Source organism: Antechinus flavipes, chromosome 3 (genome assembly GCF_016432865.1).
Source record: "Antechinus flavipes isolate AdamAnt ecotype Samford, QLD, Australia chromosome 3, AdamAnt_v2, whole genome shotgun sequence".
In the NCBI taxonomy this organism is placed as follows: Eukaryota; Metazoa; Chordata; class Mammalia; order Dasyuromorphia; family Dasyuridae; genus Antechinus; species Antechinus flavipes.
The window spans coordinates 157,366,190-157,380,000 of NC_067400.1; the positions used below are offsets into that span (position 1 = coordinate 157,366,190).

Below are 13,811 nucleotides of genomic sequence, written 5' to 3' on the forward strand. Positions count from 1 at the left end.
AAAAATAATTTTGATACAATAATGCAAGAAATAATCCAAGAAAATTATCTCAGAGTGATAAAACAGGAGGAGAAAGTAGAAATAGAAAAAAATCTACCAATCACCACCTCAAAGAGATCCTTTGTGGAAAACACATAGGGATATTATTACCAAAATTTGAAACTCCCAGATCAAAGAGAAAATTTTGCAAGAAACAAGAAAAAAAATTGTAGCTGGAGCTACAATTAGACTTGTACAGGACTTAATCAGCAACCACAATGAAAGACCATAGATTCTGGAATAATATATACTAGTAATCAAAACAACTAGGCCTGTTGCCAAAAATATTATATCCAGCAAAATTATCGACAATATTGAATGAAAAAAAATAGATATTCAATGAACTTACAGATTGTCAGGACTTTCTTTCAACCAAATCTGAACTCAATAGAAAATTTAACATATAAGAGCCAATATCAAAAATCAGTTTTAAGGAACTTAACATGGACAAATTGTTCATGTTTTTCACATAGAAAGTACTATATGTTCAAGATTAACACCAGTAATTAGCTTAAAAGAAAGATTGGGGCAGAATTGAGTATGAACTGACTAAAAAGTACAACTCTCTAGGAAAAGGTAAAAATAGCAATTATACAAATAAGGTGCAGAGGAAGAATAGACACAGAGTCATTAGACAGGGCAGGAGGGCTGGTAGTTCTGAAAAACTACTTATATTGGGAATGGGTTGAATAGGCAATACTATATATATGTATGTGTGTGTGTGTGTGTGTGTGTGTGTGTGTGTGTGTATATATATATATATATATATATATATCATGAAAGGTATAGCACCCTCCAAAATCTATAAAGTAATAAGGGGGGAAGGATGATTAGAGAGGGAAGCAAAGGGTTGGGGAAGAGGACAAGGTAGAGGTAGAGATCCATGGAGGGAGATTAACGAATAGCAAGGTGATTTAAGAAACAGAAGTAAAGCAAAGAGTTATCAGAGATAGGAAAGAAGAGATGCCCACAAACACTACAATAAGGACCAGAAATAGAATTTATTAGGGAAAAAAAAAGTATAGCTAGTAATTATTGATTTTAGACAAAGTCAAACTTCAAGATTCCACTAAGAGAGAAATCTACATTATATATCAGCCATACAAATATTGTTTTAGATACATGTTTACATATAGGTAAATGCATGTGTATATGTTTATATATATGTGTGTGTGTGTTTGAATATACTTAGATATGTATGTATATTGATCTGTGTATGTGTGGATGTAGGTATATGTATATATATGGGTGGATATGTGTGTAGGTATGAATGTATATATACATATGTGTATATATATATGTATATACCTATATATTTATACATAAATATATCTACCTAATTATAGCTTGATTAGAGAAGATAGGAGGGATGAAAAGGGAAAAAAAAAGAATAAAGTAAAAAATGTGTGCAGCAGAGAACAAAAGAATAACCTATGAGGAAGCAAAGAAAAGATGGACATTCATGAATGTAATTGCTTCCACCATTATATATCCTTTCTCGAACTGGTTATTTGTTATATATTTTTAATCTTCCTTCATATTTTTGCTGGACACATGACAATGTTCTATTCTATTTTGTTCTGTTTTATTGTTTTTTTAAAAATAATAAAATAAATAATTAAAATTTTTGAATCTATTTCTCATGATTGTAATACTCCTGTCCCAAAACTTTCCCATACTTTTAAGTCCCCATCTCAAAGTCCCCCTTCCTTCCTCAATCTCATTAAAGAAGCCTTTCCTGAATATTCTGGGTTAGTAACATTCACCTTAGAACTCACCTAGTGTTGCATTTGTACTTCTCTTATGCACTCATTTTGTATTATTGTTATTTATATCTGTGTCATAGCATCCACTAAATTATGTTATTTAATATTCATATATTCCCAAATGCCTAGCAAAGTGCTCTTAATAAATGTTTGTTACTGAAGTTAGAAGTTATTCTCCAATATTTGTTACATTGCATACAACAGATACTCAGAAATATTTGCTGGTTAAATGTATGAGTAAGTAGGCTTATTCAGAAGTGAACAGACTTGCAAATATAGTAGAATTAATTATAGTAATAATAGCATTTATATAGTGCTTTAAGATTTATAAAGAACTTTACAAAGGTTACTTTTTATTCTCACAAAAACCTTGGAAGGCTGTTATTTCCATTTTATAATCAAGGAAAGTGAGGAAAACAGAAATTAAATGATTTGCATAAGGTCATATAGTAAATGTCTGAGGCAACATTTGAACACATGTTTTCCTGACTCCAATAATCATAGCAACAACAACAACAATAATAATAGCTAGCATTTTTGCAGAACTTACTATGTTTTAGGTATTATGCTACTTATTTTACAAATACTATCTCATTTGAGATAAGTTAACCCTGGGAAATAATCCTGGGAGATAGCTTATTATTATTATTCCCTTTTTACTGTTAAGGAAACTGAAGCAAACAGAAATTGAAATATCTTTCCCAGGGATGCTTAGCTATTAAGTATTTAAAGAGGAATCTAAATCTAGGTCTTCCTGACTCCAGGTCCAGAGTTTTATCCTCCATATACCACTTAGCTGCCACTCTAGGAACAGAAGAGTAGAATTGGTTAATTTTAAATAAACATATCAAATTCTTCTAAAAATTAGATTTCTTGAGTCAATGAAGGTAAACATGAGAGAATGAAATGCCCAATGGTAAAGATACACAAAATAAAAGTCTTCTGAAAATCTATATGTAAAATGAGTTCCATCAGGATTTTACTAAAAATCATTATCATGAAAAATCAAGGTGAAGATTATTTGTATCTTTAAAATGTAAATATTCATTTATTCTTCTATTTTTGTCCTTCAATTTTGCCCTTCATGCCAAAGAGAGATCATTTCTGTCCCTTCATTATTTTTCTTTCTCATATCTACTTTCTTTCATTAACACTCATATACATACATACATACACACATACATACATGCACACATCCAACTACAAACAGACATATTTTGCTGCTAAAAAGTAGTTTCATGGAGGTAGGTAGAGGATTTCCCATGGGGTCAGGGGAAGTCCAGAGCAGTCCTGGGATGCATTAGTGTTGAGACCTGTGGGATATTGCTAGTTAATCATTTCATAGCTTTTCCCTTTCTACCCTAGGGTAGGGATCTTGTCTTTATTTTATTTTTATTGTCCACAGAGCATATTACAGTGCCTCAGGGCCTTATATAATAGGCACTCAATAAATAAATATTTATTGCATAATTATTGCAATCTATTAATTGATTGCAAAATTAATTAAAATCAAATTAGGCCACAGAGTTTACCTTTCCTGGAAAACCCCATTAGAAGTGTTTTGATAGATATAAATTAAATAAATACTGTGGGCCAGTATTTATATTTGAAATTGAGGAGAGAAACAAAATTTATCTCTTTGGGGCAATAACTAGCTGTCTAAAGTGGTGGAGGTATGTTATTCCTTCAACAATGAATGCTAAGAGGGAAAAAAAAAAAAACTTTTATCTTATCTTTTAATTAAGCTGAATCTACTAGCAATTATCTCTAACAGATATTAGGACTCTTGAGACCAACTTTATTGAGACATGGAAATATTTGTTGAATTACTGAATAGATAACACCTTGTAATGTCTGGTGAATTGTCTGGTATTTCTCTATTACTGTTAAGTATTACTGTGAGGTTGCTCAATTTGGTGGAATTGAACCTTACATATTTGAAGACTAAATCTCAAAGGAAATGGTCTTAGCATCCCAAGAATTCAACACAGTGGATTGCACTCATTAGGCACTTAATAAATGTTCTTTGAATTGAAGAAAACTGAAATAGCACTTAGTTCTCTGAGCCAGAATAAGAAAATCACCAAATCTCAGGACATTTATGCAATTTGTACCTAAACAAAAATCCCTCTGTAATGCATTTGATGAATGTCATAGAAACAGTGAGATGGCATAGTGGACAGGGCACCAGATCTGCAGTCAGAAAGCCCTAAATTCAAATCCAGCTTTAGATACTTGCTATATAACTACATATAACTAGGCAAGTCAGTTGATCAAATGAGATAATAATTCTAGAGCATTTAGCACAATGCCTGGAACACAGCATTATATAAACACCATTATTATTAATTATTTATCTAGCCTTTGTGTAAAGATCTTAGGACAGCTAGGTGATATAAGAGATAGAGTGCCATACCTGAAATCCAAGTTCCAATCTGGCCTAAGGTACTTACTTGCTTCTGGGCAAGTCATTTTATCCTATTTGCTTCAATTCCTCATCTGTAAAATGACTAAGAGAAAGAAATGGCAAACTCTCCAGAATATGCCAAGAAAACTTTAACTTAAAGAGTTGGACACAACTGACAACTCAACAATAACAAAAAAAATTTCTAAACAAGTCATTAATGCTCCAAAAAATGATTTAGATATCACTGATTGTTAAGAAGTTTTTCTTTATTAAGCCTAAATATGCCTCTGTATTTTCTACCCATGATTCCTAGTTCTCTTAAGGATTAATAAGTAGAATGATCAAATGGTTCTGTCATATGTATTTTTGTTCATATCAAATATCCTCAGTTCCTTCAACTAGTTCTCATATGGCATGATCTTGAAGTCCTTCACCATTTTGATTGCCTCTTTTTTGTTTGTTTGTTTGTTTGTTAACACTCTGTACTTGTCAAAATCTTTCTAAAATGTGAAACCTAGCTCTGGAATTGATTATAGCATTCCAGACTGATCTGTGTACAGGTAAGAGTACAGTGAAACTCTTACTTTCCTAATCCTGGAAACTATACTTCTTTTAATGTATCTTAAAATTGTGTTAGTTTTTATCAATGCCAGATTACATTGTTGACTCAATGATCTTGCAGTTAGTAGACTACTAAAACTCCCACATCTTTTAAAAATGAATTGTTAACTTTGTTTGTACTTGTGAATTTAATTCCTAGAACTTGTAGCCTAACTTTGTACTTGTGAATTTAGTTCCTAGAACTCAAATGTAAAACCACATTTTTTTTTTATGTTGAAAACTATCTTTATATGTATTTGAAAAAAATGAAACACTATTGAGAAAAGAAAAAAAAAAAAAGAACCAATGGATAGTACACACAGCTTCTCAACTCCCTTGGGGAGGGGACTGAAGTCTGAGAAAATTAGACCCTGGAAACATAGGGACAGGGCTGTATATTTATATATCCACAGAGGATACAATAATTCCCCCCTGTAAGGAGCATGGCAGAAATATCAGATAAACAGAAGCAAAGTAAAAGAAGTCTGTGATTTGCCAATTTGAGTCTCACTTCTTCTTAGGTTCCTTGCAGACCATAACATACCTCTGGGCCACACTGAAGGCAGGAGAATAGCCATCTGTATAGGAGGTATCTTCAAACAGGACAGAGCAGTCTTCCTGGGGCCATTGTGGGGAAGTGTGAATCAAGCAGAAGTACAGTAGAAGCAGGTGGTTTGGGAGTACAATGACAGCACAAGCTGACCCTTCTGGAATAAAACTTTAAGGTCTGTCTTGAGATTAGTCTTCTATTGTGGTAGTAGGATGATATGCCTTTGGTTCAAGGTGTGCCTCTCTTTGCCTTCCTCATCAATGTCATCCACTTTATATTTGTTGATGGCATATAAGTGACCAGTTCTGCAGGAATCCACTGCTTATCCCCATCTACACCTTTTCACCTAGTTTAGCTACATAGTCACCTGAAACTGGAATAGCTCTGCATAGGAGTGGAGGCTTTTCCTTGGGCTATCCAGTCCACAAAGGCAATTGTCAAGCATTGGCTGACTATTGCAATATCAGCATCCCTTGGGTCATGGTTTTCTGAGGAGATTCTACATTCTCCTTTCTTCCAGCAGTCTTGATCTCAGCAGTCTTATCCAGAATTCTGTGCAATGTATTGCCTCTACCTCTGCATCTGCCTAGGTTGTGGTATAGAGACCTCGAAGCTTTGTCCAGTAATATTTCTTTTATTTTCTGTCTGCATTTGCTCATGGGTCTTCTGGTTATCAATCATAGCATTCTTCCTGAGTTTGCTTGATCAGTTGATGGAGCTTTGAGAATAGTTCAGCTCTTTGGAAGTTTCTTGACATTAATGCCATACAGGGGTAAATATGATTTTCAAAGATGAGCCAATGGAAGGTGTGAAGACCGCAGAGAAGGCAACTGCAATGCCTTATCCCCCAAACTTTTCTCATCCTTGGTTGTGGAGCAGGGAATCAAAACCACATTTTTTCCCTATTAAATTCAATCTAATTTGTTTTATTCCAACATTTTACCCTGTCACAAACTTTTTGGATCCTAGATATATCTTCTTGTGTGATAATTATCACTCCCAGTTTTGTGTCATGTTCAAAGATAAATGGGCATGCCTTCAGAAATCTCTTTCCAGATTGGCCCTTTCTGACCCTTTTCAGGTTTACCTATGGTGTCCATCTGGCCACTCAACTCTCACTTGTGGCTCCAAGCAGCTGTAACATGTGCAGTGGCCACACCTTTGTAAACCAACTCAGCAGACAAGCTACTAGGTTGAGGTTAATTGATAGGCCACAAACTCATCTGTGAGTTAGATGAATGTGTACCCTAAGCATGTAAAGATTTCCTCTAGTGGAATGGGTGAATAAGAACAATTTGTTCCAATGGTTAAGGTGACTGAAGGAGGAACTATGGAGTGCTTAGAGCTTGGTCAGCCATTGAAGGTGCCAAGGTTATCTATTGCATCTTACACTATCACCAGTTATCTTGACTTTGATTTGTCACTGGATTCTGATATCTCTAGAAGAAAAAGTGAGATTGATGATTTTATGCAACTCTGCCTAATTTAAATCCAATTCATGCATGAATCAAAACATCTTGTAATGTCACTGTCCTCTTCAAAAATAAAGGACAAGCAATAACAATTTCCAAATGAATATAGAACCATTAAAGCATTTGCTCATTGGGTCTGGCCATTCAATTAAGTCTGAATTTACCTAACAATTAATTTGTTTTTTAAAGTTCTCATCTCTCTATCTAATTCATGAAAATAGTATGAGTCTTTCTCAACTGAGCAAAAGGATTCTTTGTGGCCAAAAGTTCCCTAAATCAGCAATCATTCTATAATTAAGAATTAATGATAGAACTTTCCTCTTTCTTTACTTAAGATTATTGACTAAGATTCAGAGAGTTCTACATTTTAAGAGATGGCAACAATCCTTTTCATAACTGAACTTAGCAAATCAGTGCAAATATTAATGGTCAAAATGGCATCAAGTTCAAATAACTGGAATCTCCACTACAGATATGTATTTTGCCTTAGTTCTTCTTAGTATGTGAAAGTGGCCTCAGCTTTCTTTTAAAATAGCTTTTTGTTTTTTCCTAAATACATGTAAAGATAGTTTTCAACATTCTCTTTTGTAAAACCCTATTTTCCAATTTTTTTCTCTTCCTTTCCTCTCTTCCCTTCCCATAGACAGTGAGCCAATTAGGTTAAACACGTGCAATTCTTCTAAACATATTTTCATATTTGTCATGCTGTACAAGAAAAGTCAGATCAAAGAGGGAAAGATTCCCATGAGAAAGAAAAGACAACAAATAACAACAAAAGGTGAAATTACTATGCTTTGATTCACATTCAGTCTCTTTCTGGATGTAGATGATTCTCTCTACCACAAGTCTATTGGAATTGTGACCTCTACTTTTTTGCTGTCAGTTATTCCACTTTTAAACTTGGTAAAATTGGCATATTCTGTAACTTTCAGCTTCTTTGGATTTTGATCCCCTTTATTAGGGATATTTAATATGAATGAAAAATAGGTTGAGGGCTGTGATAGTTTCAAATGGGCTGATATATTAATGCTATTAGTGGCAGTGCAGAGAGCTGTGGAAATCCCCTCTGGTTGGAGACGCAGGTCCAACAGGAAAGAATTCACAATCTGAATGGCAAAAGGGAAGTTTATTGGCACTGAAAAACTAGCTTTGCTAGGAAGACAGACTCTTCATTGGCAAGAGATCCTGGTAGAGAAATAACAAAAGGTTATCACTGAGAAGAGGCTCTCTTCACACCGGGCAGGAGCCCTGGCAGGCAGCTTTGCCAAGAAGAGAGCTTTGTTGGCAAAACATAATTCCTACTTCGGACTTCTGCAAAGAGTTGGAGTTCAAAATGGTCATTTTATAACAAATCTGAGACTGGGGCTTCTATTGTCATTGCCCCCAGATCTAGATTTCCAGTTGAAAAGAAAGTACATATCTTGGGAGTTTCAAGCCACTCAATAACAGGGAGCTTTTAGGGTTCACCCCCATCAATATGACAAAACCATTCGATCATTCTACTTGACTTAGGGATCATAAGTAGAAATTGCAAAGAGGCAGATTTAGTCTTGATAAGGAAAAGCTTCCTGACAGTGATATCTAAATGGCTTCTCTAAGCATTAGTGAGTTCCTTTTCATTTGGAAATTTTTTGTTATTGTTGAGTTGTTTTTTAGTCAAGTCCAACTCTTTGTGATTCCAGTTAGGGTTTTCTTGGCAAATATTCTGGAGGAGTTTGCAATTTCCTTCTGCTCATTATATAAGACCATAGTTTTAGAGTTGGAAGACATCTCAGAGGACTTCCACTTCAACTCACTCATGTGGGCATAGATGATGACTTGCCCAAAGTCACACAAATCCAAGAAGTATTAGTTGAAGACATTGTTTTGTTTTTCCCTGAATCCAGAATATGAATGTCACACAGTATTGTTGCTTTTAATTTATTTTCTGGAGAAGAATGCTGAAGACAGTGACAATACATTGTATAAACTGCCCTGCTGAAATGCTAACAAAGGCTCTCCTCTGCTGGAGCGGGAGAGCTGAAACATTAATTCTATTTTCCTCAGCATTTGTAGCACGTCTGTCACCTTAGCACACCGATGATTTATGTAAAAGCCTCTGTGTTGTTTCTCATAACATAACAAAACTTTCATATTGAAACTAAAATAACAAGGACACTACATAGTAAGAGAGAACACAGAACTTACTCTCAACCTCTTACGATATGAGATTCTTTTTTATTTTATTTTTTAAAATAAAGAGTCTATGCTTTTCCAAGCTTTCAAAAAGAAGAAAAAATATATGTTCCTCAGAGCCCATTTACTGTTTAGAAGCCAAATAACTAAATTAGGCCTCTGATTCACTATAAATGTATGTATTTATGTATGTATATATACACATATTTGTTGATATTTCTTGGAAATAGCTCCATGGAGAGAACAGAGAATCAAAAGTTTATTTAAAAAAAAAAAAAGAAATATAATGTTTCACCTGAAAATGTTCCCTCAGGAGTACATACAAAATCAAATATATGATCTGAAAAGGGAATCTCTCAGATTGAAAAGTAATATTATACATATAATCCAACTGTTTTCATTGTATTGAAAATGAAACAGGCTCCCCCTATAAGTGAATTGCCTTAGACAAGGTCCTGTAGCCAGTTAGTGTCTGAAGGTATGGCTCCTGTGATTCATAGTGATCATTATCTGTGCTTCACTCTTTGAAATTATGTGTAGTAAAGACTTCCTATATATTGCTGATATATTCAAACTTCTGTATGGACTTTCTCTGTTAGCTTATAGACTTAAAGCCAATCTGATTAGCCCCAAATATTTGTGGATTCTTAGGAAGTATCTCTTCTCCCTACAGTTTATGGGCTGATACAAAAGAGTTTTCGTGGCAGACAGATTTTAAAATAGAATCCTAATATATGTTCATTCAATCAATAGATATTTAATTGCTTACTTTGTTAGGAACTGAAGTTACAACAGAAATGATATAACTTCTGCCTTCTAGCAGTTTATATTCTACTGTTCTACATGAGTAAATGCATGGTAATTTGAAGAAGAAAGGAACTTGTCAGATCATGGCAGTGATGGGGTGCAGAGGTGTGAACCCCCAAAAGTTATTGAGATTTGAGCCAGTATGGAGGGGTATCTTAAAGAATTTGTAGGCTTAGACCATCTCCAAATCAAGAGGCAAAGCTTTTATTATGCTGTTGGCAGTGGGCTATGTTCCCAATGAGTTAACCATTATGATGTTTAGAAAGTGGGCTAAATTCTTAAAAGGAGGCAACAAGAAATGGTATACCAGTAGATTCTTTTATAGGAGAAAAATAACTTTGGGGGTTGACAGCTATAATTTGGCTGTATGATTTAATACAGTAGCTGTAGGGTCATGATAATTTTGTTAGTGCAAGGAATTGGACAAGGAATTCAACAAAGGTCTACTTCAACAAAGACCCATCCACTTAAGGACAGCAAAAGACCTACTTAAGGACAAGATTATCTTCTCAATGCTCCTCCCTGTTTGCTTATAGGTGTAAGTTAGCCTTCCAACTGTACCAAGTAATTCAGGATCTCTCTGGCCCTTCTTTTGGCTCCTCTACTTATCAAGAACTTGGGATTTTTTTTTTTTTTTTTTTTTTTTTTTTTGCTGGAGTCTACTTACTCCATCAGCAGGCTTTTTAAAAAAAAGGTGGATCAGAGAAAATAGGACTGTGAATAATCTTAGCTAAAGTAGAGGAGGAAACTTGAGGGGCAATATAGTACAGAGTAGAAAAGGCACTTGATCTGGATTTAAGGACCTGATTTAAATTTTTATCTCAAGTCACTTTCTACTTGTGTGACTTTGAGTAAGTCATTTAATCTCTCTAGCCTCAGTTTCTTCATTTGTAAAATTAAGGGTTTGGACAAGGTGGCTTCTTTCAGCTTTGTATCCATGATCCAAGTGCCAAATCAAAATAATATCAGGGATTTGAGAGAACATTGTTCATTCTTACAATCCTAGGTCTCAATCCTTACCAAAACACCTGCTTTCTCTAAGCCAGTGTCATGTAGAATCACAAAATATTAGAAATGCAAAGGAATCATGGTGTTATAGGATTTTTGAGCCTTAAGGGATCTAGAGAATTTTCTATTGCTAGCTTACAGATAAGGCAACTAATGCCTAAAGAAAGATGACTCGTTTAAGTTTATCCAGTAGTATGAGTAGCAGAACTGGGAGTTGACTTTGCATTGAAGTCATTGTTCTCTTCACAAACATTTTCTTAAGGGTTTATTAAGATATGGACTTCTTGGAAAAATGCATTTGCAAATGCATTAATATATGATGTGAAACTACTGCATATGGCATTTATTTGGTTATATAAAGAATATACAATTTTTGTGTGATGATCACCTATGAGAGACTTAACTCTTCTCAACATTAATCCAATATAATTCCAATAGACTTGGGATAGAAAATGACATCCAGAGAAAGAATTATGAAGATTGAATGCAGATCAAAGCATAGTATTTTCACTTTTTTTTTTTTTTTGTTCTTTCTTGTGTGTTTTTTTTTCTTTTTGTTTGGATTTTTCTTTCATAACATGACTGATATGGAAATATGTTTGAAATGATTGTTCATGTATAACCTATATTAGCTTACTGTCTCGAGGAAGGGGAAGGGAAGGAAGGAAGAAAAAAATTAGAACTAAGAATCTTATAAAAGCGAATCCTGAAAACAATCTTTACATGTAATTGGAAAAAAATAAAATACTATTAAGTCAAAAAATTAAATTAAATTAAAAAATATACAATCTTTAGTTTGTTTTAAAGTTTTACAACCATGAAGTTTTGCCTTATATCTTGCAAATAACCAATGTGATGGCAATAACCAATGTTGGATACACTGTTGTATTATTAGTAGAGCTGTTAATCAACACAACCATTTTGGTAATCAATTTAGAATTATGCAAATAAAATGACTAAAATGTCCATATCATTTGACCCAGAAATTCCAGGTTGGTGCTGAAGGTTATTGATAAGAAGGTCCCTTATACATTAAAATATTTATAGCAGCACTTTTTGTGGTAGCAAGCCTTGGAAACTAATGTTTATCACTTGGGGAATAGCTATCATGAATGTAATGGATTATTATTGTGCTATAAGAAACAATAAGTAGGATGTAATGGACTATTACTGTGCTATAAGAAACCATAAATATAATGAATATAGAAAAGCATAGAAAGACTTATATGATTTGATGCAGAGTAAAGTAAGCAAAAACAACACACACAATTGTTTGAAAATGCAAGTGGAACAAAACAATCATGCACACACAAAGCTAAAGTGAATTCTGTGAAATTACAAATAATAATATTTTTGTTTTTTGTTGAGTTGTATCATATTCTTTGCAACCCTATTTGAGTTATTATTATTATTATTATTTTTTTTTTGGTAAGGTGATGGGGTATAAGCGACTTTGCCTAGAATCACACAGTTAATATTGTCAAGTGTCTGAGACTGGTTTTGAGCTCAGGTTCTTCTGGCTCCAGGGCAATTACTCTATCCAATGTGTCATCCAGCTGCATGATAGCAAAGGAAAACTATGAAAAGAAATCTCCTCCTTGCCAACTTCATTCATTTGCAGAGATGGGAGGTCCTTGAATGTGGAACACTGAATATAATGTTGAGAAATTTTTTCCCCAATATGTTGATTGGCTTTCCTTTTCTCTAATTTTTTTTTTTCTTTTTCTGTCTTTAAAAATACCATTTGTTACATGGGCTGGCTTTTCTGGGAGGGAGAGGAAAATGACTGAATATCAAGAGAAATTCTGGGATGTAAAAAAGATAAGATCAAACATTTATTTTAAAAGCTCAAGTTTGAATAGTGCTAAAATGCTTGATTTCTTTCTCATTTGTTCTACTAATGATTGAAATTATCTTCATTAAAAAATGTATAGTAAGGAGTGTTTAGATCCATGAAACATTTAAAAGCTTTCACAGGGATGGACAACAACTCTCAGTTTAGACAGAGATTCTTTAAGTTTTCCTACTTGACTAGATCTGATCGCCAAACAGCAACAACTACAATAGCCACAACAATCACAATAACCCCCAAACAACTACCATCCACCTTCATACCCTGCTTTCTCATCAGTTTGCTCAATATTGCTCATGTTATTTCTATAGACCCTCCTTTTAATAGGAGGAATCTTTATCTGACTGGATATATTTCCATGTGATTCATTTCCTCCCTAGAATTGATTTGTAAGAAGCCCACTGGTACAGTGGGAGACAGTGTTATGTGGGAGAAAGAAGACTGGATCTAGGATTAGGAAATTTGCATTTGAACCTCAACTTTGCCATTTGGTAGTTGTGTGACTTTGGACAAAAGCTAGAATTTACAATTGTCAGGGACCCTAGAAATCATATAGTTCAACCATCTCATTTTACAGGTGGGGAAATAGATCTCCAACAAAGCCCAAGATCACATAGATAATTAGTAAATGAATTATGTTTCAAAATCAGATCTTTCAATGTAGTTGTGTTTGAGTTTCAGTATCAAATGAGAGATTTGGATTAAATGATCTCTAATATGCGTAAAAATGCGAGCAATACTAAATTACTATTTCCTATATAGAGTTATTTCAATTTAATAGCTTTGGCATGAACATTGGCCTTTAAAACATCCTGCACTTTAGAAAACTTTCAAAGTATGTTGTTGTTTAGTAATTTTAGTCACATTTGTCTCTTTATGATCCCAATTGGGTTTTCGTGGCAAAGATACTAGAATGGTTTGCCTGTTTCTTTTCATTTTGTAGCAAAAGAAACTGAAGTAAACAGGTAAATGACTTATCCAGGATCACACAGGTAGTATCTGAGGCCAGATTTGGGCTTAAGAAGATGAGTCTTCCTGACTCCTGGCCTGATATCCTATTAATTGCATCACCTCTGGATCCACATAAAATGTATGGGAAAGATGGATTTTCTCTCATCTTTCTCCTTTACCACTC

General features: G+C 34.1%; 1 pseudogene; it reads right to left on the reverse strand.

Annotated features, from left to right (window-relative positions):
• Positions 1 to 4,891: 4,891 nt before the first annotated feature.
• Positions 4,892 to 6,128, reverse strand: LOC127553434 (SAGA-associated factor 29-like; annotated as a pseudogene).
• Positions 6,129 to 13,811: the final 7,683 nt, after the last annotated feature.